This window comes from Vipera berus (genome assembly GCF_964194415.1).
Source record: "Vipera berus genome assembly, chromosome: 5".
Classification (NCBI taxonomy): Eukaryota; Metazoa; Chordata; class Lepidosauria; order Squamata; family Viperidae; genus Vipera; species Vipera berus.
The window spans coordinates 92,185,617-92,212,425 of record NC_138207.1 but is presented as its reverse complement, the minus strand read 5'-3'; positions in this window follow the sequence as shown (position 1 = coordinate 92,212,425).

The window sequence follows — 26,809 nt, the reverse complement described above, 5'->3', positions numbered from 1 at the left end:
ATAGAGCTCAAATTCGAAAAACAAACACATATTCAAGTTCCCCCGGCTCACCGAAGACCAAAAAACCATGAGTTTTGCAGGTCTGATGTCTCCTTGCGGAGATAGCCCATGTTATATCTTGCATTTGTTAGTAAAAACTGTTTATAGCATGAAAAGTGCCCATTGCAGATAGAGCTCAAATTCGAAAAACAAACACATATTCATGTTCCCCCGGCTCACCGAAGACCAAAAAACCATGAGTTTTGCAGATCTGATGTCTCCTTGCGTTGATAGCCCATGTTATATCTTGCATTTGTTAGGAAAAACTGCTTATAGCATGAAAAGTGCCCATTGCAGATAGAGCTCAAATTCGAAAAACAAACACATATTCATGTTCCCCTGGCTCACCGAAGACCAAAAAACCACGAGTTATGCAGATCTGATGTCTCCTTGCGGAGATAGCCCATGTTATATCTTGCATTTGTTTGGAAAAACTGCTTATAGCATGAAAAGTGCCCTTTGCAGATAGAGCTCAAATTCGAAAAACAAACACGTATTCATGTACCCCCGGCTCACCGAAGACCAAAAAACCATGAGTTTTGCAGATCTGATGTCTCCTTGCGGAGATAGCCCATGTTATATCTTGCATTTGTTAGGAAAAACTGCTTTTAGCAAGAAAAGTGCCCTTTGCAGATAGAGCTCAAATTCGAAAAACAAACACGTATTCATGTTCCCCCACCTCCCCGAAGACCAAAAAACCATGAGTTTTGCAGATCTGATGTCTCCTTGCGGAGATAGCCCATATTATATCTTGAATTTGTTAGGAAAAACTGCTTATAGCATGAAAAGTGCCCTTTGCAGATAGAGCTCAAATTCGAAAAACAAACACGTATTCATGTTCCCCCACCTCCCCGAAGACCAAAAAACCATGCGTTTTGCAGTTCTGATGTCTCCTTGCGGAGATAGCCCATGTTATATCTTGCATTTGTTAGGAAAAACTGCTTATAGCATGAAAAGTGCCCTTTGCAGATAGAGCTCAAATTCGAAAAACAAACACGTATTCATGTTCCCCCACCTCCCCGAAGACCAAAAAACCATGCGTTTTGCAGTTCTGATGTCTCCTTGCGGAGATAGCCCATGTTATATCTTGCATTTGTTAGTAAAAACTGTTTATAGCATGAAAAGTGCCCATTGCAGATAGAGCTCAAATTCGAAAAACAAACACATAATCATGTTCCCTGGCTCACTGAAGACCAAAAAACCACAAGTTATGCAGATCTGATGTCTCCTTGCGGAGATAGCCCATGTTATATCTTGCATTTGTTAGGAAAAACTGCTTATAGCATGAAAAGTACTCTTTACAGATAGAGCTCAAATTCGAAAAACAAACACATATTCAAGTTCCCCCGGCTCACCGAAGACCAAAAAACCATGAGTTTTGCAGGTCTGATGTCTCCTTGCGGAGATAGCCCATGTTATATCTTGCATTTGTTAGGAAAAACTGCTTATAGCATGAAAAGTGCCCTTTGCAGATAGAGCTCAAATTCGAAAAACAAACACATATTCATGTACCCCCGGCTCACCGAAGACCAAAAAACCATGAGTTTTGCAGGTCTGATGTCTCCTTGCGGAGATAGCCCATGTTATATCTTGCATTTGTTAGGAAAAACTGCTTATAGCATGAAAAGTGCCCTTTGCAGATAGAGCTCAAATTCGAAAAACAAACACATATTCATGTACCCCCGGCTCACCGAAGACCAAAAAACCATGAGTTTTGCAGGTCTGATGTCTCCTTGCGGAGATAGCCCATGTTATATCTTGCATTTGTTAGGAAAAACTGCTTTTAGCAAGAAAAGTGCCCTTTGCAGATAGAGCTCAAATTCGAAAAACAAACACGTATTCATGTTCCCCCACCTCCCCGATGACCAAAAAACCATGGGTTTTGCAGATCTGATGTCTCCTTGCAGAGATAGCCCATGTTATGTCTTGCATTTGTTAGGAAAAACTGCTTATAGCATGAAAAGTGCCCTTTGCAGATAGAGCTCAAATTCGAAAAACAAAGACGTATTCATGTTCCCCCACCTCCCCGAAGACCAAAAAACCATGGGTTTTGCAGATCTGATGTCTCCTTGCAGAGATAGCCCATGTTATATCTTGCATTTGTTAGGAAAAACTGCTTATAGCATGAAAAGTGCCCTTTGCAGATAGAGCTCAAATTCAAAAAACAAACACGTATTCATGTTCCCCTGGCTCACCGAAGACCAAAAAACCACGAGTTATGCAGTTCTGATGACTCCTTGCGGAGATAGCCCATGTTATATCTTGCATTTGTTAGGAAAAACTGCTTATAGCATGAAAAGTGCCCATTGCAGATAGAGCTCAAATTCGAAAAACAAACACATATTCATGTTCCCCCGGCTCACCGAAGACCAAAAAACCATGAGTTTTGCAGGTCTGATGTCTCCTTGCGGAGATAGCCCATGTTATATCTTGCATTTGTTAGGAAAAACTGCTTATAGCATGAAAAGTGCCCTTTGCAGATAGAGCTCAAATTCGAAAAACAAACACATATTCATGTACCCCCGGCTCACCGAAGACCAAAAGACCATGAGTTTTGCAGATCTGATGTCTCCTTGCGGAGATAGCCCATGTTATATCTTGCATTTGTTAGGAAAAACTGCTTTTAGCAAGATAAGTGCCCTTTGCAGATAGAGCTCAAATTCAAAAAACAAACACGTATTCATGTTCCCCCACCTCCCCGAAGACAAAAAACCCATGAGTTTTGCAGATCTGATGTCTCCTTGCGGAGATAGCCCATGTTATATCTTGCATTTGTTAGGAAAAACTGCTTATAGCATGAAAAGTGCCCTTTGCAGATAGAGCTCAAATTCGAAAAACAAACACGTATTCATGTTCCCCCACCTCCCCGAAGACCAAAAATCCATGCGTTTTGCAGTTCTGATGTCTCCTTGCGGAGATAGCCCATGTTATATCTTGCATTTGTTAGGAAAAACTGCTTATAGCATGAAAAGTACTCTTTACAGATAGAGCTCAAATTCGAAAAACAAACACATATTCATGTTCCCCCGGCTCACTGAAGACCAAAAAACCATGAGTTTTGCAGATCTGATGTCCCCTTGCGGAGATAGCCCATGTTATATCTTGTATTTGTTAGGAAAAACTGCTTTTAGCAAGAAAAGTGCCCTTTGCAGATAGAGCTCAAATTCGAAAAACAAAGACGTATTCATGTTCCCCCACCTCCCCGAAGACCAAAAAACCATGAGTTTTGCAGATCTGATGTCTCCTTGCAGAGATAGCCCATGTTATATCTTGCATTTGTTAGGAAAAACTGCTTATAGCATGAAAAGTGCCCTTTGCAGATAGAGCTCAAATTCAAAAAACAAACACGTATTCATGTTCCCCTGGCTCACCGAAGACCAAAAAACCACGAGTTATGCAGTTCTGATGACTCCTTGCGGAGATAGCCCATGTTATATCTTGCATTTGTTAGGAAAAACTGCTTATAGCATGAAAAGTGCCCATTGCAGATAGAGCTCAAATTCGAAAAACAAACACATATTCATGTTCCCCCGGCTCACCGAAGACCAAAAAACCATGAGTTTTGTAGATCTGATGTCCCCTTGCGGAGATAGCCCATGTTATATCTTGCATTTGTTAGGAAAAAATGCTTTTAGCAAGAAAAGTGCCCTTTGCAGATAGAGCTCAAATTCGAAAAATAAACACGTATTCATGTTCCCCCACCTCCCCGAAGACCAAAAAATAATGAGTTTTGAAGATCTGATGTCTCCTTGCGGAGATAGCCCATGTTATATCTTGCATATGTTAGGAAAAACTGCTTATAGCATGAAAAGTGCCCTTTGCAGATAGAGCTCAAATTCGAAAAACAAACACGTATTCATGTTCCCTTACCTCCCCAAAGACCAAAAAACCATGCGTTTTGCACTTCTGATGTCTCCTTGCGGAGATAGCCCATGTTATATCTTGCATTTGTTAGTAAAAACTGTTTATAGCATGAAAAGTGCCCATTGCAGATAGAGCTCAAATTCGAAAAACAAACACATATTCATGTTCCCCCGGCTCACCGAAGACCAAAAAACCATGAGTTTTGCAGATCTGATGTCTCCTTGCGTTGATAGCCCATGTTATATCTTGCATTTGTTAGGAAAAACTGCTTATAGCATGAAAAGTGCCCATTGCAGATAGAGCTCAAATTCGAAAAACAAACACATATTCATGTTCCCCTGGCTCACCGAAGACCAAAAATCCACGAGTTATGCAGATCTGATGTCTCCTTGCGGAGATAGCCCATGTTATATCTTGCATTTGTTTGGAAAAACTGCTTATAGCATGAAAAGTGCCCTTTGCAGATAGAGCTCAAATTCGAAAAACAAACACGTATTCATGTACCCCCGGCTCACCGAAGACCAAAAAACCATGAGTTTTGCAGATCTGATGTCTCCTTGCGGAGATAGCCCATGTTATATCTTGCATTTGTTAGGAAAAACTGCTTTTAGCAAGAAAAGTGCCCTTTGCAGATAGAGCTCAAATTCGAAAAACAAACACGTATTCATGTTCCCCCACCTCCCCGAAGACCAAAAAACCATGAGTTTTGCAGATCTGATGTCTCCTTGCGGAGATAGCCCATGTTATATCTTGCATTTGTTAGGAAAAACTGCTTATAGCATGAAAAGTGCCCTTTGCAGATAGAGCTCAAATTCGAAAAACAAACACGTATTCATGTTCCCCCACCTCCCCGAAGACCAAAAAACCATGCGTTTTGCAGTTCTGATGTCTCCTTGCGGAGATAGCCCATGTTATATCTTGCATTTGTTAGTAAAAACTGTTTATAGCATGAAAAGTGTCCATTGCAGATAGAGCTCAAATTCGAAAAACAAACACGTATTCATGTTCCCCTGGCTCACCGAGGACCAAAAAACCACGAGTTATGCAGATCTGATGTCTCCTTGCGGAGATAGCCCATGTTATATCTTGCATTTGTTAGGAAAAACTGCTTTTAGCAAGAAAAGTGCCCTTTGCAGATAGAGCTCAAAGTCGAAAAATAAACACGTATTCATGTTTCCCCACCTCCCCGAAGACCAAAAAATAATGAGTTTTGAAGATCTGATGTCTCCTTGCGGAGATAGCCCATGTTATATCTTGCATATGTTAGGAAAAACTGCTTATAGCATGAAAAGTGCCCTTTGCAGATAGAGCTCAAATTCGAAAAACAAACACGTATTCATGTTCCCTTACCTCCCCGAAGACCAAAAAACCATGCGTTTTGCACTTCTGATGTCTCCTTGCGGAGATAGCCCATGTTATATCTTGCATTTGTTTGGAAAAACTGTTTATAGCATGAAAAGTGCCCATTGCAGATAGAGCTCAAATTCGAAAAACAAACACATATTCATGTTCCCCCGGCTCACCGAAGACCAAAAAACCATGAGTTTTGCAGATCTGATGTCTCCTTGCGTTGATAGCCCATGTTATATCTTGCATTTGTTAGGAAAAACTGCTTATAGCATGAAAAGTGCCCATTGCAGATAGAGCTCAAATTCGAAAAACAAACACGTATTCATGTACCCCCGGCTCACCGAAGACCAAAAAACCATGAGTTTTGCAGATCTGATGTCTCCTTGCGGAGATAGCCCATGTTATATCTTGCATTTGTTAGGAAAAACTGCTTTTAGCAAGAAAAGTGCCCTTTGCAGATAGAGCTCAAATTCGAAAAACAAAGACGTATTCATGTTCCCCCACCTCCCCGAAGACCAAAAAACCATGAGTTTTGCAGATCTGATGTCTCCTTGCGGAGATAGCCCATGTTATATCTTGCATTTGTTAGGAAAAACTGCTTATAGCATGAAAAGTGCCCTTTGCAGATAGAGCTCAAATTCGAAAAACAAACACGTATTCATGTTCCCCCACCTCCCCGAAGACCAAAAAACCATGCGTTTTGCAGTTCTGATGTCTCCTTGCGGAGATAGCCCATGTTATATCTTGCATTTGTTAGGAAAAACTGCTTATAGCATGAAAAGTGCCCTTTGCAGATAGAGCTCAAATTCGAAAAACAAACACGTATTCATGTTTCCCCACCTCCCCGAACACCAAAAAACCATGCGTTTTGCAGATCTGATGTCTCCTTGCGGAGATAGCCCATGTTATATCTTGCATTTGTTAGTAAAAACTGTTTATAGCATGAAAAGTGCCCATTGCAGATAGAGCTCAAATTCGAAAAACAAACACGTATTCATGTTCCCCTGGCTCACCGAAGACCAAAAAACCACGAGTTATGCAGATCTGATGTCTCCTTGCGGAGATAGCCCTTGTTATATCTTGCATTTGTTAGGAAAAACTGCTTATAGCATGAAAAGTGCCCTTTGCAGATAGAGCTCAAATTCGAAAAACAAACACATATTCATGTTCCCCCGGCTCACCGAAGACCAAAAAACCACGAGTTATGCAGATCTGATGTCTCCTTGCGGAGATAGCCCATGTTATATCTTGCATTTGTTAGGAAAAACTGCTTATAGCATGAAAAGTGCCCTTTGCAGATAGAGCTCAAATTCAAAAAACAAACACGTATTCAAGTTCCCCCACCTCCCCGAAGACCAAAAAACCATGCATTTTGCAGTTCTGATGTCTCCTTGCGGAGATAGCCCATGTTATATCTTGCATTTGTTAGTAAAAACTGTTTATAGCATGAAAAGTGCCCATTGCAGATAGAGATCAAATTCAAAAAACAAACAAATATTCATGTTCCCCTGGCTCACCGAGGACCAAAAAACCATGAGTTATGCAGATCTGATGTCTCCTTGCGGAGATAGCCCATGTTATATCTTGCATTTGTTAGTAAAAACTGTTTATAGCATGAAAAGTGTCCATTGCAGATAGAGCTCAAATTCGAAAAACAAACACGTATTCATGTTCCCCTGGCTCACCGAGGACCAAAAAACCACGAGTTATGCAGATCTGATGTCTCCTTGCGGAGATAGCCCATGTTATATCTTGCATTTGTTAGGAAAAACTGCTTTTAGCAAGAAAAGTGCCCTTTGCAGATAGAGCTCAAAGTCGAAAAATAAACACGTATTCATGTTTCCCCACCTCCCCGAAGACCAAAAAATAATGAGTTTTGAAGATCTGATGTCTCCTTGCGGAGATAGCCCATGTTATATCTTGCATATGTTAGGAAAAACTGCTTATAGCATGAAAAGTGCCCTTTGCAGATAGAGCTCAAATTCGAAAAACAAACACGTATTCATGTTCCCTTACCTCCCCGAAGACCAAAAAACCATGCGTTTTGCACTTCTGATGTCTCCTTGCGGAGATAGCCCATGTTATATCTTGCATTTGTTTGGAAAAACTGTTTATAGCATGAAAAGTGCCCATTGCAGATAGAGCTCAAATTCGAAAAACAAACACATATTCATGTTCCCCCGGCTCACCGAAGACCAAAAAACCATGAGTTTTGCAGATCTGATGTCTCCTTGCGTTGATAGCCCATGTTATATCTTGCATTTGTTAGGAAAAACTGCTTATAGCATGAAAAGTGCCCATTGCAGATAGAGCTCAAATTCGAAAAACAAACACGTATTCATGTACCCCCGGCTCACCGAAGACCAAAAAACCATGAGTTTTGCAGATCTGATGTCTCCTTGCGGAGATAGCCCATGTTATATCTTGCATTTGTTAGGAAAAACTGCTTTTAGCAAGAAAAGTGCCCTTTGCAGATAGAGCTCAAATTCGAAAAACAAAGACGTATTCATGTTCCCCCACCTCCCCGAAGACCAAAAAACCATGAGTTTTGCAGATCTGATGTCTCCTTGCGGAGATAGCCCATGTTATATCTTGCATTTGTTAGGAAAAACTGCTTATAGCATGAAAAGTGCCCTTTGCAGATAGAGCTCAAATTCGAAAAACAAACAAATATTCATGTTCCCCTGGCTCACCGAGGACCAAAAAACCATGAGTTATGCAGATCTGATGTCTCCTTGCGGAGATAGCCCATGTTATATCTTGCATTTGTTAGTAAAAACTGTTTATAGCATGAAAAGTGTCCATTGCAGATAGAGCTCAAATTCGAAAAACAAACACGTATTCATGTTCCCCTGGCTCACCGAGGACCAAAAAACCACGAGTTATGCAGATCTGATGTCTCCTTGCGGAGATAGCCCATGTTATATCTTGCATTTGTTAGGAAAAACTGCTTTTAGCAAGAAAAGTGCCCTTTGCAGATAGAGCTCAAAGTCGAAAAATAAACACGTATTCATGTTTCCCCACCTCCCTGAAGACCAAAAAATAATGAGTTTTGAAGATCTGATGTCTCCTTGCGGAGATAGCCCATGTTATATCTTGCATATGTTAGGAAAAACTGCTTATAGCATGAAAAGTGCCCTTTGCAGATAGAGCTCAAATTCGAAAAACAAACACGTATTCATGTTCCCTTACCTCCCCGAAGACCAAAAAACCATGCGTTTTGCACTTCTGATGTCTCCTTGCGGAGATAGCCCATGTTATATCTTGCATTTGTTTGGAAAAACTGTTTATAGCATGAAAAGTGCCCATTGCAGATAGAGCTCAAATTCGAAAAACAAACACATATTCATGTTCCCCCGGCTCACCGAAGACCAAAAAACCATGAGTTTTGCAGATCTGATGTCTCCTTGCGTTGATAGCCCATGTTATATCTTGCATTTGTTAGGAAAAACTGCTTATAGCATGAAAAGTGCCCATTGCAGATAGAGCTCAAATTCGAAAAACAAACACGTATTCATGTACCCCCGGCTCACCGAAGACCAAAAAACCATGAGTTTTGCAGATCTGATGTCTCCTTGCGGAGATAGCCCATGTTATATCTTGCATTTGTTAGGAAAAACTGCTTTTAGCAAGAAAAGTGCCCTTTGCAGATAGAGCTCAAATTCGAAAAACAAAGACGTATTCATGTTCCCCCACCTCCCCGAAGACCAAAAAACCATGAGTTTTGCAGATCTGATGTCTCCTTGCGGAGATAGCCCATGTTATATCTTGCATTTGTTAGGAAAAACTGCTTATAGCATGAAAAGTGCCCTTTGCAGATAGAGCTCAAATTCGAAAAACAAACACGTATTCATGTTCCCCCACCTCCCCGAAGACCAAAAAACCATGCGTTTTGCAGTTCTGATGTCTCCTTGCGGAGATAGCCAATGTTATATCTTGCATTTGTTAGGAAAAACTGCTTATAGCATGAAAAGTGCCCTTTGCAGATAGAGCTCAAATTCGAAAAACAAACACGTATTCATGTTTCCCCACCTCCCCGAACACCAAAAAACCATGCGTTTTGCAGATCTGATGTCTCCTTGCGGAGATAGCCCATGTTATATCTTGCATTTGTTAGTAAAAACTGTTTATAGCATGAAAAGTGCCCATTGCAGATAGAGCTCAAATTCGAAAAACAAACACGTATTCATGTTCCCCTGGCTCACCGAAGACCAAAAAACCACGAGTTATGCAGATCTGATGTCTCCTTGCGGAGATAGCCCTTGTTATATCTTGCATTTGTTAGGAAAAACTGCTTATAGCATGAAAAGTGCCCTTTGCAGATAGAGCTCAAATTCGAAAAACAAACACATATTCATGTTCCCCCGGCTCACCGAAGACCAAAAAACCACGAGTTATGCAGATCTGATGTCTCCTTGCGGAGATAGCCCATGTTATATCTTGCATTTGTTAGGAAAAACTGCTTATAGCATGAAAAGTGCCCTTTGCAGATAGAGCTCAAATTCAAAAAACAAACACGTATTCAAGTTCCCCCACCTCCCCGAAGACCAAAAAACCATGCATTTTGCAGTTCTGATGTCTCCTTGCGGAGATAGCCCATGTTATATCTTGCATTTGTTAGTAAAAACTGTTTATAGCATGAAAAGTGCCCATTGCAGATAGAGATCAAATTCAAAAAACAAACAAATATTCATGTTCCCCTGGCTCACCGAGGACCAAAAAACCATGAGTTATGCAGATCTGATGTCTCCTTGCGGAGATAGCCCATGTTATATCTTGCATTTGTTAGTAAAAACTGTTTATAGCATGAAAAGTGCCCATTGCAGATAGAGCTCAAATTCGAAAAACAAACAAATATTCATGTTTCCCTTGCTCACCGAGGACCAAAAAACCACGAGTTATGCAGATCTGATGTCTCCTTGCGGAGATAGCCCATGTTATATCTTGCATTTGTTAGGAAAAACTGCTTATAGCATGAAAAGTACTCTTTACAGATAGAGCTCAAATTCGAAAAACAAACACATATTCATGTTCCCCCGGCTCACTGAAGACCAAAAAACCATGAGTTTTGCAGATCTGATGTCCCCTTGCGGAGATAGCCCATGTTGTATCTTGCATTTGTTAGGAAAAACTGCTTTTAGCAAGAAAAGTGCCCTTTGCAGATAGAGCTCAAATTCGAAAAACAAACACGTATTTATGTTCCCCCACCTCCCCGAAGACCAAAAAACCTTGAGTTTTGCAGATCTGATGTCTCCTTGCAGAGATAGCCCATGTTATGTCTTGCATTTGTTAGGAAAAACTGCTTAGAGCATGAAAAGTGCCCTTTGCAGATAGAGCTCAAATTCGAAAAACAAAGACGTATTCATGTTCCCCCACCTCCCCGAAGACCAAAAAACCATGGGTTTTGCAGATCTGATGTCTCCTTGCAGAGATAGCCCATGTTATATCTTGCATTTGTTAGGAAAAACTGCTTATAGCATGAAAAGTGCCCTTTGCAGATAGAGCTCAAATTCAAAAAACAAACACGTATTCATGTTCCCCTGGCTCACCGAAGACCAAAAAACCACGAGTTATGCAGTTCTGATGACTCCTTGCGGAGATAGCCCATGTTATATCTTGCATTTGTTAGGAAAAACTGCTTATAGCATGAAAAGTGCCCATTGCAGATAGAGCTCAAATTCGAAAAACAAACACATATTCATGTTCCCCCGGCTCACCGAAGACCAAAAAACCATGGGTTTTGCAGATCTGATGTCCCCTTGCGGAGATAGCCCATGTTATATCTTGCATTTGTTAGGAAAAAATGCTTATAGCATGAAAAGTGCCCTTTGCAGGTAGAGCTCAAATTCGAAAAACAAACACATATTCATGTTCCCCTGGTTCACCGAATACCAAGAAACCATGAGTTTTGCAGATCTGATGTCTCCTTGCGGAGATAGCCCATGTTATATCTTGCATTTGTTAGGAAAAACTGCTTTTAGCAAGAAAAGTGCCCTTTGCAGATAGAGCTCAAATTCGAAAAATAAACACGTATTCATGTTCCCCCACCTCCCCGAAGACCAAAAAATAATGAGTTTTGAAGATCTGATGTCTCCTTGCGGAGATAGTGTCAAGGTAAAAATCACCTTTGTAGAGGGCGAAGGACCGTGCTTCAGAGAATGCATGATGTGCATGCAGGAAGGCAAGAAAAAACACGACGCATAATCTTACTAAATACCTTTTACTTACAAAAATATAAAAACTAAATATATATTATAAAGAGAGCTAGCTCACTACATTCTAACGTAACAGACAGTAACAGCAAAGTGAAAAAAACAATACAGATAACAACTCAGAACTTTCTCTAGACATGCGCAATAAACAGACTGAAACCATAACATAGCTAGTCATATGGGATTCACTATGGTTACCAGATAAGTTATCACAACAGGTGCAGAGAGCAGGGGAAAATGTACAGTTAGAAATGAACTTTCTGACGAACAAAAAAAACGTGCAGTGACATTCCCCTTCTTTCGTCAGCAAAGTGAAGACTCAAGTAAGGCACATCTTCTCACGCAGATACTCATGCTGGGCTGTAGGAAGTGGTTTGTTCAGCATGTCAGCAATTTGATCACGTGTAGGCACATACTGTAATGTCACAAAACCTTGTTTCACCAGTTGCCTTATGTTTTGATATCGGATGTCAATGTGTCTGGACCTTGAACCTGTAAAACGTGTTTCAGAAATATAAACCACAGATTCATTATCTTCCATCACTGTAATCGGTCGAATCGGATGTGTCCAGATATCTGTGATTAAAGCATCAAACCAGGTTAAAGAATTGCATGCATCAGACACACAAGCATACTCAGCTTCTGTAGAGGAACAAGAAACAAAATTCTGTTTACGCACATGCCAGTAAACAGGACATCCATTTAAGAACATCATGTAACCTGATGTACTTTTCCGTGACTTCTTATCACTCGCCCAATCTGAATCTGCAAAACAACATAACTCTGCATAGTCAGTATGTGTGGGTTCCAACAACAACTTCATGTCTTTGGTGTGTTTTAGATACCTCAATAACTTTTTAACACATGTCCAATGAAACTGTTTTGCCTTGCCTACGTGTCGTGATAAAAGATTAACACTAAGTGCAATGTCGGGTCTAGTCCAACTACTAATATACAGCAGCGACCCAATGACTGAGCGATATAGTGTTTGATCTTCGAACTCAGGACTTGGTTCATGTGCCAAAATGTGAAAATCAGTTTGCATGGGTATACTCACAGGCTTAGCGTCCTCCATGTTACAGTGATGTAACAGTTGTTCAATCTTCTCTTCTTGTGTGAGACTAAACCCCTTCTGAGTTTTGGCAATTTGAACACCTAAATAAGTGTTAATACACCCTAAACACTTCAATGTGAAAAACTTTTGTAAAGCTTTAGCAAAAACCTCACTCATCTGCTTATTTGGACCAATATAAACAATATCATCGACATAAACAAGAATTATCTCATACCTATTACCGGATCTTTTGGTAAACACGCATTCATCTGTTTCGGACTTAATAAAGCCCATTGAATTTAGTTTGTCAGAAAGACATAAGTACCACATTAAACCAGACTGTTTCAGACCATAAAGACTTTTGTGTAGAAACCAGGTATCCCCTTCTTGCTGTCGGAAACCTGGAGGACCTTTCACGTAGATGTCCTCGTCAAGATCAGCGTGTAGATAAGCCGTTTCAACGTCGAACTGGAACACTTCCAGGCCAAGGATAGTTGCAGTGGCTAAAGCAATTTTCACACTTTCAGTCCGCACTGTGGGTGAGTATGTATTTGTATAGTCCTCAGGATAACGTTGAGCAAAACCCTGGGCTACAAGTCTGGCCTTGTACAACGACTCACCATTCGGCTTCTTTTTGATCCTGTAGACCCATCGAGTACCAATAACTTTCTTGTTTGCTGGAGGGCTTACAGGCGTAAACACTTGGAGTTTCTTTAGACTGTCCATTTCAGCCTGCATTGCCTCAAACCATTTATCTTGTTCTGATTCAGGAAGATGTTTGATCTGTGTGAACTTCTCAGGTGGAAGTGTAACATTACAAATCAAAGGTACAGGTGTTTTTGTTACTTGCCACGAATACCGTTTTGGAGGGATTCCTTTTGTGGACCTCTTGGAACGTCTCGGGCCAACCGTCCATTCTTCTTCCGTGTCGTCCTCGTCTTCATCGTCGCCAGCAGCAACATCAGCGGCTTGCAAAGACGGAACAGTAGGTTGAGAAGAACTCGTGGAAGGAACAATATCCTGTGAATCTTGATCATCAGGTTGCGTGGCATCAGCAACATCATCTCTAGGAAAATAAACTCCAGGATCGTTAGAATGAATCCTGGACCAGTCAGCATCTTCCTCAAAAGTAGCAGATTGAGAAACCACAATAACATGATGAGAGTCAATGTATTTGCTCCATTTTGAATTATCATCAATGCCCATAAATCTCATCCTTTTTGCTGCAGGACCCCCTTTCTTTCTTTGGGCTAAAGGAATATTCACCATAGCATAGGAACCAAAAATATGGAGATGTGAGAGATCAGGCTTGTGTCCATACAACATGAAATAAGGGGTCTGATTTATCACACTACTCCAAGTACGGTTGACGATATGGTTAGCATATTTGATAGCTTCACCCCAGTATGGAAGACTGAGGTTAGCATCTTCAAGGAGGCAACGCATCATGGTTTGCAAAACCCCATTTCTGCGTTCTGCCACCCCATTTTCAGCTGGAGTATAAGGAGCGGATGTCTGATGTACTATCCCATTCTCACGCATCCAGTCCTGGAAACGCTGAGACATGAATTCAGCACCGCGATCACTCTGGATTCTGGCAATGTTGACCTCGAATTGGGTATAGACAAGACTAGCAAAGTCTTTAAAGATCTGAAAGGTCTCAGATTTTTCTTTCATAGGATATACATATCCATATCTAGTATAATTATCAACGATTGTCAAGAAATATCTTTTACCACCAAGTGTTGGTGCAAAAGGACCAACTATGTCAGTGTGTACCAAATCAAAAATGCGTGTTGACAGGCGTGTAGCGCGTTTTGGAATTGCTGCTGCCTTGGATTTGGCTTTCTTGCAGACAGCACAGTCCAAGAACACCTTACACCCCTTTAGATCCAAACCTCTTGCGAACTCTGTCATGGGAGATAGCCCATGTTATATCTTGCATTTGTTAGGAAAAACTGCTTTTAGCAAGAAAAGTGCCCTTTGCAGATAGAGCTCAAATTCGAAAAACAAAGACGTATTCATGTTCCCCCACCTCCCCGAAGACCAAAAAACCATGAGTTTTGCAGATCTGATGTCTCCTTGCGGAGATAGCCCATGTTATATCTTGCATTTGTTAGGAAAAACTGCTTATAGCATGAAAAGTGCCCTTTGCAGATAGAGCTCAAATTCGAAAAACAAACACGTATACATGTTCCCCCACCTCCCCGAAGACCAAAAAACCACGAGTTATGCAGATCTGATGTCTCCTTGCGGAGAAAGCCCATGTTATATCTTGCATTTGTTTGGAAAAACTGTTTATAGCATGAAAAGTGCCCATTGCAGATAGAGCTCAAATTCGAAAAACAAACACATATTCATGTTCCCCCGGCTCACCGAAGACCAAAAAACCATGAGTTTTGCAGATCTGATGTCTCCTTGCGTTGATAGCCCATGTTATATCTTGCATTTGTTAGGAAAAACTGCTTATAGCATGAAAAGTGCCCATTGCAGATAGAGCTCAAATTCGAAAAACAAACACATATTCATGTTCCCCTGGCTCACCGAAGACCAAAAAACCACGAGTTATGCAGATCTGATGTCTCCTTGCGGAGATAGCCCATGTTATATCTTGCATTTGTTTGGAAAAACTGCTTATAGCATGAAAAGTGCCCTTTGCAGATAGAGCTCAAATTCGAAAAACAAACACGTATTCATGTACCCCCGGCTCACCGAAGACCAAAAAACCATGAGTTTTGCAGATCTGATGTCTCCTTGCGGAGATAGCCCATGTTATATCTTGCATTTGTTAGGAAAAACTGCTTTTAGCAAGAAAAGTGCCCTTTGCAGATAGAGCTCAAATTCGAAAAACAAACACGTATTCATGTTCCCCCACCTCCCCGAAGACCAAAAAACCATGAGTTTTGCAGATCTGATGTCTCCTTGCGGAGATAGCCCATGTTATATCTTGCATTTGTTAGGAAAAACTACCTATAGCATGAAAAGTGCCCTTTGCAGATAGAGCTCAAACTCGAAAAACAAACACGTATTCATCTTCCCCCACCTCCCCGAAGACCAAAAAACCATGAGTTTTGCAGATCTGATGTCTCCTTGCAGAGATAGCCCATGTTATATCTTGCATTTGTTAGGGAAAACTGCTTAGAGCATGAAAAGTGCCCTTTGCAGATAGAGCTCAAATTCGAAAAACAAACACGTATTCATGTTCCCCCACCTCCCCGAAGACTAAAAAACCATGCGTTTTGCAGTTCTGATGTCTCCTTGCGGAGATAGCCCATGTTATATCTTGCATTAGTTAGGAAAAACTGCTTATAGCATGAAAAGTGCCCTTTGCAGATAGAGCTCAAATTCGAAAAAGAAACACGTATTCATGTTCCCCCACCTCCCCGAAGACCAAAAAACCATGCGTTTTGCAGTTCTGATGTCTCCTTGCAGAGATAGCCCATGTTATATCTTGCATTTGTTAGTAAAAACTGTTTATAGCATGAAAAGTGGCCATTGCAGATAGAGCTCAAATTCGAAAAACAAACACATATTCATGTTCCCCTGGCTCACCGAAGACCAAAAAACCATGAGTTATGCAGATCTGATGTCTCCTTGCGGAGATAGCCCATGTTATATCTTGCATTTGTTAGGAAAAACTGCTTATAGCATGAAAAGTGCCCTTTGCAGATAGAGCTCAAATTCAAAAAACAAACACATATTCATGTTCCCCTGGCTCACCGAAGACCAAAAAACCACGAGTTATGCAGATCTGATATCTCCTTGCACAGATAGCCCATGTTATACCTTGCATTTGTTAGGAAAATCTGCTTATAGCATGAAAAGTGCCCTTTGCAGATAGAGCTCAAATTCGAAAAACAAACACATATTCATGTTCCCCCGGCTCACCGAATACCAAAAAACCATGAGTTTTGCAGATCTGATGTCTCCTTCCGGACATAGCCCATGTTATATCTTGCATTTGTTAGGAAAAACTGCTTATAGCAAGAAAAGTGCCCTTTGCAGATAGAGCTCAAATTCGAAAAACAAACACATATTCAAGTTCCCCAGGCTCACCAAAGACCAAAAAACCATGCGTTTTGCAGATCTGATGTCTCCTTGCGGAGATAGCCCATGTTATATCTTGCATTTGTTAGGAAAAACTGCTTATAGCATGAAAAGTGCCCTTTGTAGATAGAGGTCAAATTTGAAAAACAAACACATATTCATGTTCCCCCGGCTCACCGAAGACCAAAAAACCATGAGTTTTGCAGATCTGATGTCTCCTTGCGGAGATAGCCCATGTTATATCTTGCATTTGTTAGGAAAAACTGCTTATAGCAAGAAAAGTGCCCTTTGCAGATAGAGCTCAAATTCGAAAAACAAACACATATTCATGTTCCCCCGGCTCACCGAAGACCAAAAAACCATGAGTTTTACAGATCTGATGTCTCCTTGCGGAGATAGCCCATGTTATATCTTGCATTTGTTAGGAAAAACTGCTTATAGCATGAAAAGTGCCCTTTGCAGATAGAGCTCAAATTCGAAAAACAAACACATATTCATGTACCCCCGGCTCACCGAAGACCAAAAAACCATGAGTTTTGCAGATCTGATGTCTCCTTGCGGAGATAGCCCATGTTATATCTTGCATTTGTTAGGAAAAACTGCTTTTAGCAAGAAGAGTGCCCTTTGCAGATAGAGCTCAAATTCGAAAAACAAACACATATTCAATTTCCCCCGGCTCACCGAAGACCAAAAAACCATGAGTTTTGCAGATCTGATGTCTCCTTGCGGAGATAGCCCATGTTATATCTTGCATTTGTTAGGAAAAACTGCTTATAGCATGAAAAGTGCCCTTTGCAGATAGAGCTCAAATTCGAAAAACAAAAACATATTCATGTACCCCCGGCTCACCGAAGACCAAAAAACCATGAGTTTTGCAGATCTGATGTCTCCTTGCGGAGATAGCCCATGTTATATCTTGTATTTGTTAGGAAAAACTGCTTTTAGCAAGAAAAGTGCCCTTTGCAGATAGAGCTCAAATTCGAAAAACAAACACATATTCATGTTCCCCTGGCTCACCGAAGACCAAAAAAACATGAGTTATGCAGATCTGATGTCTCCTTGCGGAGATAGCCCATGTTATATATTGCATTTGTTAGGAAAAACTGCTTATAGCATGAAAAGTGCCCTTTGCAGATAGAGCTCAAATTCGAAAAACAAACACATATTCAAGTTCCCCAGGCTCACCGAAGACCAAAAAACCATGAGTTTTGCAGATCTGATGTCTCCTTCCGGACATAGCCCATGTTATATCTTGCATTTGTTAGGAAAAACTGCTTATAGCAAGAAAAGTGCCCTTTGCAGATAGAGCTCAAATTCGAAAAACAAACACATATTCAAGTTCCCCAGGCTCACCAAAGACCAAAAAACCATGCGTTTTGCAGATCTGATGTCTCCTTGCGGAGATAGCCCATGTTATATCTTGCATTTGTTAGGAAAAACTGCTTATAGCATGAAAAGTGCCCTTTGTAGATAGAGGTCAAATTTGAAAAACAAACACATATTCATGTTCCCCCGGCTCACCGAAGACCAAAAAACCATGAGTTTTGCAGATCTGATGTCTCCTTGCGGAGATAGCCCATGTTATATCTTGCATTTGTTAGGAAAAACTGCTTATAGCAAGAAAAGTGCCCTTTGCAGATAGAGCTCAAATTCGAAAAACAAACACATATTCATGTTCCCCCGGCTCACCGAAGACCAAAAAACCATGAGTTTTACAGATCTGATGTCTCCTTGCGGAGATAGCCCATGTTATATCTTGCATTTGTTAGGAAAAACTGCTTATAGCATGAAAAGTGCCCTTTGCAGATAGAGCTCAAATTCGAAAAACAAACACATATTCATGTACCCCCGGCTCACCGAAGACCAAAAAACCATGAGTTTTGCAGATCTGATGTCTCCTTGCGGAGATAGCCCATGTTATATCTTGCATTTGTTAGGAAAAACTGCTTTTAGCAAGAAGAGTGCCCTTTGCAGATAGAGCTCAAATTCGAAAAAGAAACACATATTCAATTTCCCCCGGCTCACCGAAGACCAAAAAAACATGAGTTTTGCAGATCTGATGTCTCCTTGCGGAGATAGCCCATGTTATATCTTGCATTTGTTAGGAAAAACTGCTTATAGCATGAAAAGTGCCCTTTGCAGATAGAGCTCAAATTCGAAAAACAAAAACATATTCATGTACCCCCGGCTCACCGAAGACCAAAAAACCATGAGTTTTGCAGATCTGATGTCTCCTTGCGGAGATAGCCCATGTTATATCTTGCATTTGTTAGGAAAAACTGCTTTTAGCAAGAAAAGTGCCCTTTGCAGATAGAGCTCAAATTCGAAAAACAAACACATATTCATGTTCCCCTGGCTCACCGAAGACCAAAAAACCACGAGTTATGCAGATCTGATGTCTCCTTGCGGAGATAGCCCATGTTATATATTGCATTTGTTAGGAAAAACTGCTTATAGCATGAAAAGTGCCCTTTGCAGATAGAGCTCAAATTCGAAAAACAAACACATATTCAAGTTCCCCAGGCTCACCGAAGACCAAAAAACCATGAGTTATGCAGATCTGATGTCTCCTTGCGGAGATAGCCCATGTTATATCTTGCATTTGTTAGGAAAAACTGCTTATAGCATGAAAAGTGCCCTTTGCAGATAGAGCTCAAATTCGAAAAACAAACACATATTCATGTTCCCCCGGCTCACCGAAGACCAAAAAACCATGAGTTTTGCAGATCTGATGTCTCCTTCCGGACATAGCCCATGTTATATCTTGCATTTGTTAGGAAAAACTGCTTATAGCAAGAAAAGTGCCCTTTGCAGATAGAGCTCAAATTCGAAAAACAAACACATATTCAAGTTCCCCAGGCTCACCAAAGACCAAAAAACCATGCGTTTTGCAGATCTGATGTCTCCTTGCGGAGATAGCCCATGTTATATCTTGCATTTGTTAGGAAAAACTGCTTATAGCATGAAAAGTGCCCTTTGTAGATAGAGGTCAAATTTGAAAAACAAACACATATTCATGTTCCCCCGGCTCACCGAAGACCAAAAAACCATGAGTTTTGCAGATCTGATGTCTCCTTGCGGAGATAGCCCATGTTATATCTTGCATTTGTTAGGAAAAACTGCTTATAGCAAGAAAAGTGCCCTTTGCAGATAGAGCTCAAATTCGAAAAACAAACACATATTCATGTTCCCCCGGCTCACCGAAGACCAAAAAACCATGAGTTTTACAGATCTGATGTCTCCTTGCGGAGATAGCCCATGTTATATCTTGCATTTGTTAGGAAAAACTGCTTATAGCATGAAAAGTGCCCTTTGCAGATAGAGCTCAAATTCGAAAAACAAACACATATTCATGTACCCCCGGCTCACCGAAGACCAAAAAACCATGAGTTTTGCAGATCTGATGTCTCCTTGCGGAGATAGCCCATGTTATATCTTGCATTTGTTAGGAAAAACTGCTTTTAGCAAGAAGAGTGCCCTTTGCAGATAGAGCTCAAATTCGAAAAAGAAACACATATTCAATTTCCCCCGGCTCACCGAAGACCAAAAAACCATGAGTTTTGCAGATCTGATGTCTCCTTGCGGAGATAGCCCATGTTATATCTTGCATTTGTTAGGAAAAACTGCTTATAGCATGAAAAGTGCCCTTTGCAGATAGAGCTCAAATTCGAAAAACAAAAACATATTCATGTACCCCCGGCTCACCGAAGACCAAAAAACCATGAGTTTTGCAGATCTGATGTCTCCTTGCGGAGATAGCCCATGTTATATCTTGCATTTGTTAGGAAAAACTGCTTTTAGCAAGAAAAGTGCCCTTTGCAGATAGAGCTCAAATTCGAAAAACAAACACATATTCATGTTCCCCTGGCTCACCGAAGACCAAAAAACCACGAGTTATGCAGATCTGATGTCTCCTTGCGGAGATAGCCCATGTTATATATTGCATTTGTTAGGAAAAACTGCTTATAGCATGAAAAGTGCCCTTTGCAGATAGAGCTCAAATTCGAAAAACAAACACATATTCAAGTTCCCCAGGCTCACCGAAGACCAAAAAACCATGAGTTATGCAGATCTGATGTCTCCTTGCGGAGATAGCCCATGTTATATCTTGCATTTGTTAGGAAAAACTGCTTATAGCATGAAAAGTGCCCTTTGCAGATAGAGCTCAAATTCGAAAAACAAACACATATTCATGTTCCCCCGGCTCACCGAAGACCAAAAAACCATGAGTTTTGCAGATCTGATGTCTCCTTCCGGACATAGCCCATGTTATATCTTGCATTTGTTAGGAAAAACTGCTTATAGCAAGAAAAGTGCCCTTTGCAGATAGAGCTCAAATTCGAAAAACAAACACATATTCAAGTTCCCCAGGCTCACCAAAGACCAAAAAACCATGCGTTTTGCAGATCTGATGTCTCCTTGCGGAGATAGCCCATGTTATATCTTGCATTTGTTAGGAAAAACTGCTTATAGCATGAAAAGTGCCCTTTGTAGATAGAGGTCAAATTTGAAAAACAAACACATATTCATGTTCCCCCGGCTCACCGAAGACCAAAAAACCATGAGTTTTGCAGATCTGATGTCTCCTTGCGGAGATAGCCCATGTTATATCTTGCATTTGTTAGGAAAAACTGCTTATAGCAAGAAAAGTGCCCTTTGCAGATAGAGCTCAAATTCGAAAAACAAACACATATTCATGTTCCCCCGGCTCACCGAAGACCAAAAAACCATGAGTTTTACAGATCTGATGTCTCCTTGCGGAGATAGCCCATGTTATATCTTGCATTTGTTAGGAAAAACTGCTTATAGCATGAAAAGTGCCCTTTGCAGATAGAGCTCAAATTCGAAAAACAAACACATATTCATGTACCCCCGGCTCACCGAAGACCAAAAAACCATGAGTTTTGCAGATCTGATGTCTCCTTGCGGAGATAGCCCATGTTATATCTTGCATTTGTTAGGAAAAACTGCTTTTAGCAAGAAGAGTGCCCTTTGCAGATAGAGCTCAAATTCGAAAAAGAAACACATATTCAATTTCCCCCGGCTCACCGAAGACCAAAAAACCATGAGTTTTGCAGATCTGATGTCTCCTTGCGGAGATAGCCCATGTTATATCTTGCATTTGTTAGGAAAAACTGCTTATAGCATGAAAAGTGCCCTTTGCAGATAGAGCTCAAATTCGAAAAACAAAAACATATTCATGTACCCCCGGCTCACCGAAGACCAAAAAACCATGAGTTTTGCAGATCTGATGTCTCCTTGCGGAGATAGCCCATGTTATATCTTGCATTTGTTAGGAAAAACTGCTTTTAGCAAGAAAAGTGCCCTTTGCAGATAGAGCTCAAATTCGAAAAACAAACACATATTCATGTTCCCCTGGCTCACCGAAGACCAAAAAACCACGAGTTATGCAGATCTGATGTCTCCTTGCGGAGATAGCCCATGTTATATATTGCATTTGTTAGGAAAAACTGCTTATAGCATGAAAAGTGCCCTTTGCAGATAGAGCTCAAATTCGAAAAACAAACACATATTCAAGTTCCCCAGGCTCACCGAAGACCAAAAAACCATGAGTTATGCAGATCTGATGTCTCCTTGCGGAGATAGCCCATGTTATATCTTGCATTTGTTAGGAAAAACTGCTTATAGCATGAAAAGTGCCCTTTGCAGATAGAGCTCAAATTCGAAAAACAAACACATATTCATGTTCCCCCGGCTCACCGAAGACCAAAAAACCATGAGTTTTGCAGATCTGATGTCTCCTTGCGTTGATAGCCCATGTTATATCTTGCATTTGTTAGGAAAAACTGCTTATAGCATGAAAAGTGCCCATTGCAGATAGAGCTCAAATTCGAAAAACAAACACATATTCATGTTCCCCTGGCTCACCGAAGACCAAAAAACCACGAGTTATGCAGATCTGATGTCTCCTTGCGGAGATAGCCCATGTTATATCTTGCATTTGTTTGGAAAAACTGCTTATAGCATGAAAAGTGCCCTTTGCAGATAGAGCTCAAATTCGAAAAACAAACACGTATTCATGTACCCCCGGCTCACCGAAGACCAAAAAACCATGAGTTTTGCAGATCTGATGTCTCCTTGCGGAGATAGCCCATGTTATATCTTGCATTTGTTAGGAAAAACTGCTTTTAGCAAGAAAAGTGCCCTTTGCAGATAGAGCTCAAATTCGAAAAACAAACACGTATTCATGTTCCCCCACCTCCCCGAAGACCAAAAAACCATGAGTTTTGCAGATCTGATGTCTCCTTGCGGAGATAGCCCATGTTATATCTTGCATTTGTTAGGAAAAACTGCTTATAGCATGAAAAGTGCCCATTGCAGATAGAGCTCAAATTCGAAAAACAAACACTTATTCATGTTCCCCTGGCTCACCGAAGACCAAAAAACCACGAGTTATGCAGATCTGATGTCTCCTTGCGGAGATAGCCCATGTTATATCTTGCATTTGTTTGGAAAAACTGCTTATAGCATGAAAAGTGCCCTTTGCAGATAGAGCTCAAATTCGAAAAACAAACACGTATTCATGTACCCCCGGCTCACCGAAGACCAAAAAACCATGAGTTTTGCAGATCTGATGTCTCCTTGCGGAGATAGCCCATGTTATATCTTGCATTTTTTAGGAAAAACTGCTTTTAGCAAGAAAAGTGCCCTTTGCAGATAGAGCTCAAATTCGAAAAACAAACACGTATTCATGTTCCCCCACCTCCCCGAAGACCAAAAAACCATGAGTTTTGCAGATCTGATGTCTCCTTGCGGAGATAGCCCATGTTATATCTTGCATTTGTTAGGAAAAACTGCTTATAGCATGAAAAGTGCCCTTTGCAGATAGAGCTCAAATTCGAAAAACAAACACGTATTCATGTTCCCCCACCTCCGCGAAGACCAAAAAACCATGCGTTTTGCAGTTCTGATGTCTCCTTGCAGAGATAGCCCATGTTATATCTTGCATTTGTTAGGAAAAACTGCTTATAGCATGAAAAGTGCCCTTTGCAGATAGAGCTCAAATTCGAAAAACAAACACGTATTCATGTTCCCCCACCTCCCCGAAGACCAAAAAACCATGCGTTTTGCAGTTCTGATGTCTCCTTGCGGAGATAGCCCATGTTATATCTTGCATTTTTTAGTAAAAACTGTTTATAGCATGAAAAGTGCCCATTGCAGATAGAGCTCAAATTCGAAAAACAAACACGTATTCATGTTCCCCTGGCTCACCGAGGACCAAAAAACCATGAGTTATGCAGATCTGATGTCTGCTTGCGGAGATAGCCCATGTTATATCTTGCATTTGTTAGGAAAAACTGCTTTTAGCAAGAAAAGTGCCCTTTGCAGATAGAGCTCAAAGTCGAAAAATAAACACGTATTCATGTTTCCCCACCTCCCCGAAGACCAAAAAATAATGAGTTTTGAAGATCTGATGTCTCCTTGCGGAGATAGCCCATGTTATATCTTGCATATGTTAGGAAAAACTGCTTATAGCATGAAAAGTGCCCTTTGCAGATAGAGCTCAAATTCGAAAAACAAACACGTATTCATGTTCCCTTACCTCCCCGAAGACCAAAAAACCATGCGTTTTGCACTTCTGATGTCTCCTTGCGGAGATAGCCCATGTTATATCTTGCATTTGTTTGGAAAAACTGTTTATAGCATGAAAAGTGCCCATTGCAGATAGAGCTCAAATTCGAAAAACAAACACATATTCATGTTCCCCCGGCTCACCGAAGACCAAAAAACCATGAGTTTTTCAGATCTGATGTCTCCTTGCGTTGATAGCCCATGTTATATCTTGCATTTGATAGGAAAAACTGCTTATAGCATGAAAAGTGCCCATTGCAGATAGAGCTCAAATTCGAAAAACAAACACATATTCATGTTCCCCTGGCTCACCGAAGACCAAAAAACCACGAGTTATGCAGATCTGATGTCTCCTTGCGGAGATAGCCCATGTTATATCTTGCATTTGTTTGGAAAAACTGCTTATAGCATGAAAAGTGCCCTTTGCAGATAGAGCTCAAATTCGAAAAACAAACACGTATTCATGTACCCCCGGCTCACCGAAGACCAAAAAACCATGAGTTTTGCAGATCTGATGTCTCCTTGCGGAGATAGCCCATGTTATATCTTGCATTTGTTAGGAAAAACTGCTTTTAGCAAGAAAAGTGCCCTTTGCAGATAGAGCTCAAATTCGAAAAACAAACACGTATTCATGTTCCCCCACCTCCCCGAAGACCAAAAAACCATGAGTTTTGCAGATCTGATGTCTCCTTGCGGAGATAGCCCATGTTATATCTTGCATTTGTTAGGAAAAACTGCTTATAGCATGAAAAGTGCCCATTGCAGATAGAGCTCAAATTCGAAAAACAAACACTTATTCATGTTCCCCTGGCTCACCGAAGACCAAAAAACCACGAGTTATGCAGATCTGATGTCTCCTTGCGGAGATAGCCCATGTTATATCTTGCATTTGTTTGGAAAAACTGCTTATAGCATGAAAAGTGCCCTTTGCAGATAGAGCTCAAATTCGAAAAACAAACACGTATTCATGTACCCCCGGCTCACCGAAGACCAAAAAACCATGAGTTTTGCAGATCTGATGTCTCCTTGCGGAGATAGCCCATGTTATATCTTGCATTTGTTAGGAAAAACTGCTTTTAGCAAGAAAAGTGCCCTTTGCAGATAGAGCTCAAATTCGAAAAACAAACACGTATTCATGTTCCCCCACCTCCCCGAAGACCAAAAAACCATGAGTTTTGCAGATCTGATGTCTCCTTGCGGAGATAGCCCATGTTATATCTTGCATTTGTTAGGAAAAACTGCTTATAGCATGAAAAGTGCCCTTTGCAGATAGAGCTCAAATTCGAAAAACAAACACGTATTCATGTTCCCCCACCTCCCCGAAGACCAAAAAACCATGCGTTTTGCAGTTCTGATGTCTCCTTGCAGAGATAGCCCATGTTATATCTTGCATTTGTTAGGAAAAACTGCTTATAGCATGAAAAGTGCCCTTTGCAGATAGAGCTCAAATTCGAAAAACAAACACGTATTCATGTTCCCCCACCTCCCCGAAGACCAAAAAACCATGCGTTTTGCAGTTCTGATGTCTCCTTGCGGAGATAGCCCATGTTATATCTTGCATTTGTTTGGAAAAACTGCTTATAGCATGAAAAGTGCCCTTTGCAGATAGAGCTCAAATTCGAAAAACAAACACGTATTCATGTACCCCCGGCTCACCGAGGACCAAAAAACCATGAGTTTTGCAGATCTGATGTCTCCTTGCGGAGATAGCCCATGTTATATCTTGCATTTGTTAGGAAAAACTGCTTTTAGCAAGAAAAGTGCCCTTTGCAGATAGAGCTCAAATTCGAAAAACAAACACGTATTCATGTTCCCCCACCTCCCCGAAGACCAAAAAACCATGAGTTTTGCAGATCTGATGTCTCCTTGCGGAGATAGCCCATGTTATATCTTGCATTTGTTAGGAAAAACTGCTAATAGCATGAAAAGTGCCCATTGCAGATAGAGCTCAAATTCGAAAAACAAACACTTATTCATGTTCCCCTGGCTCACCGAAGACCAAAAAACCACGAGTTATGCAGATCTGATGTCTCCTTGCGGAGATAGCCCATGTTATATCTTGCATTTGTTTGGAAAAACTGCTTATAGCATGAAAAGTGCCCTTTGCAGATAGAGCTCAAATTCGAAAAACAAACACGTATTCATGTACCCCCGGCTCACCGAAGACCAAAAAACCATGAGTTTTGCAGATCTGATGTCTCCTTGCGGAGATAGCCCATGTTATATCTTGCATTTGTTAGGAAAAACTGCTTTTAGCAAGAAAAGTGCCCTTTGCAGATAGAGCTCAAATTCGAAAAACAAACACGTATTCATGTTCCCCCACCTCCCCGAAGACCAAAAAACCATGAGTTTTGCAGATCTGATGTCTCCTTGCGGAGATAGCCCATGTTATATCTTGCATTTGTTAGGAAAAACTGCTTATAGCATGAAAAGTGCCCTTTGCAGATAGAGCTCAAATTCGAAAAACAAACACGTATTCATGTTCCCCCACCTCCCCGAAGACCAAAAAACCATGCGTTTTGCAGTTCTGATGTCTCCTTGCAGAGATAGCCCATGTTATATCTTGCATTTGTTAGGAAAAACTGCTTATAGCATGAAAAGTGCCCTTTGCAGATAGAGCTCAAATTCGAAAAACAAACACGTATTCATG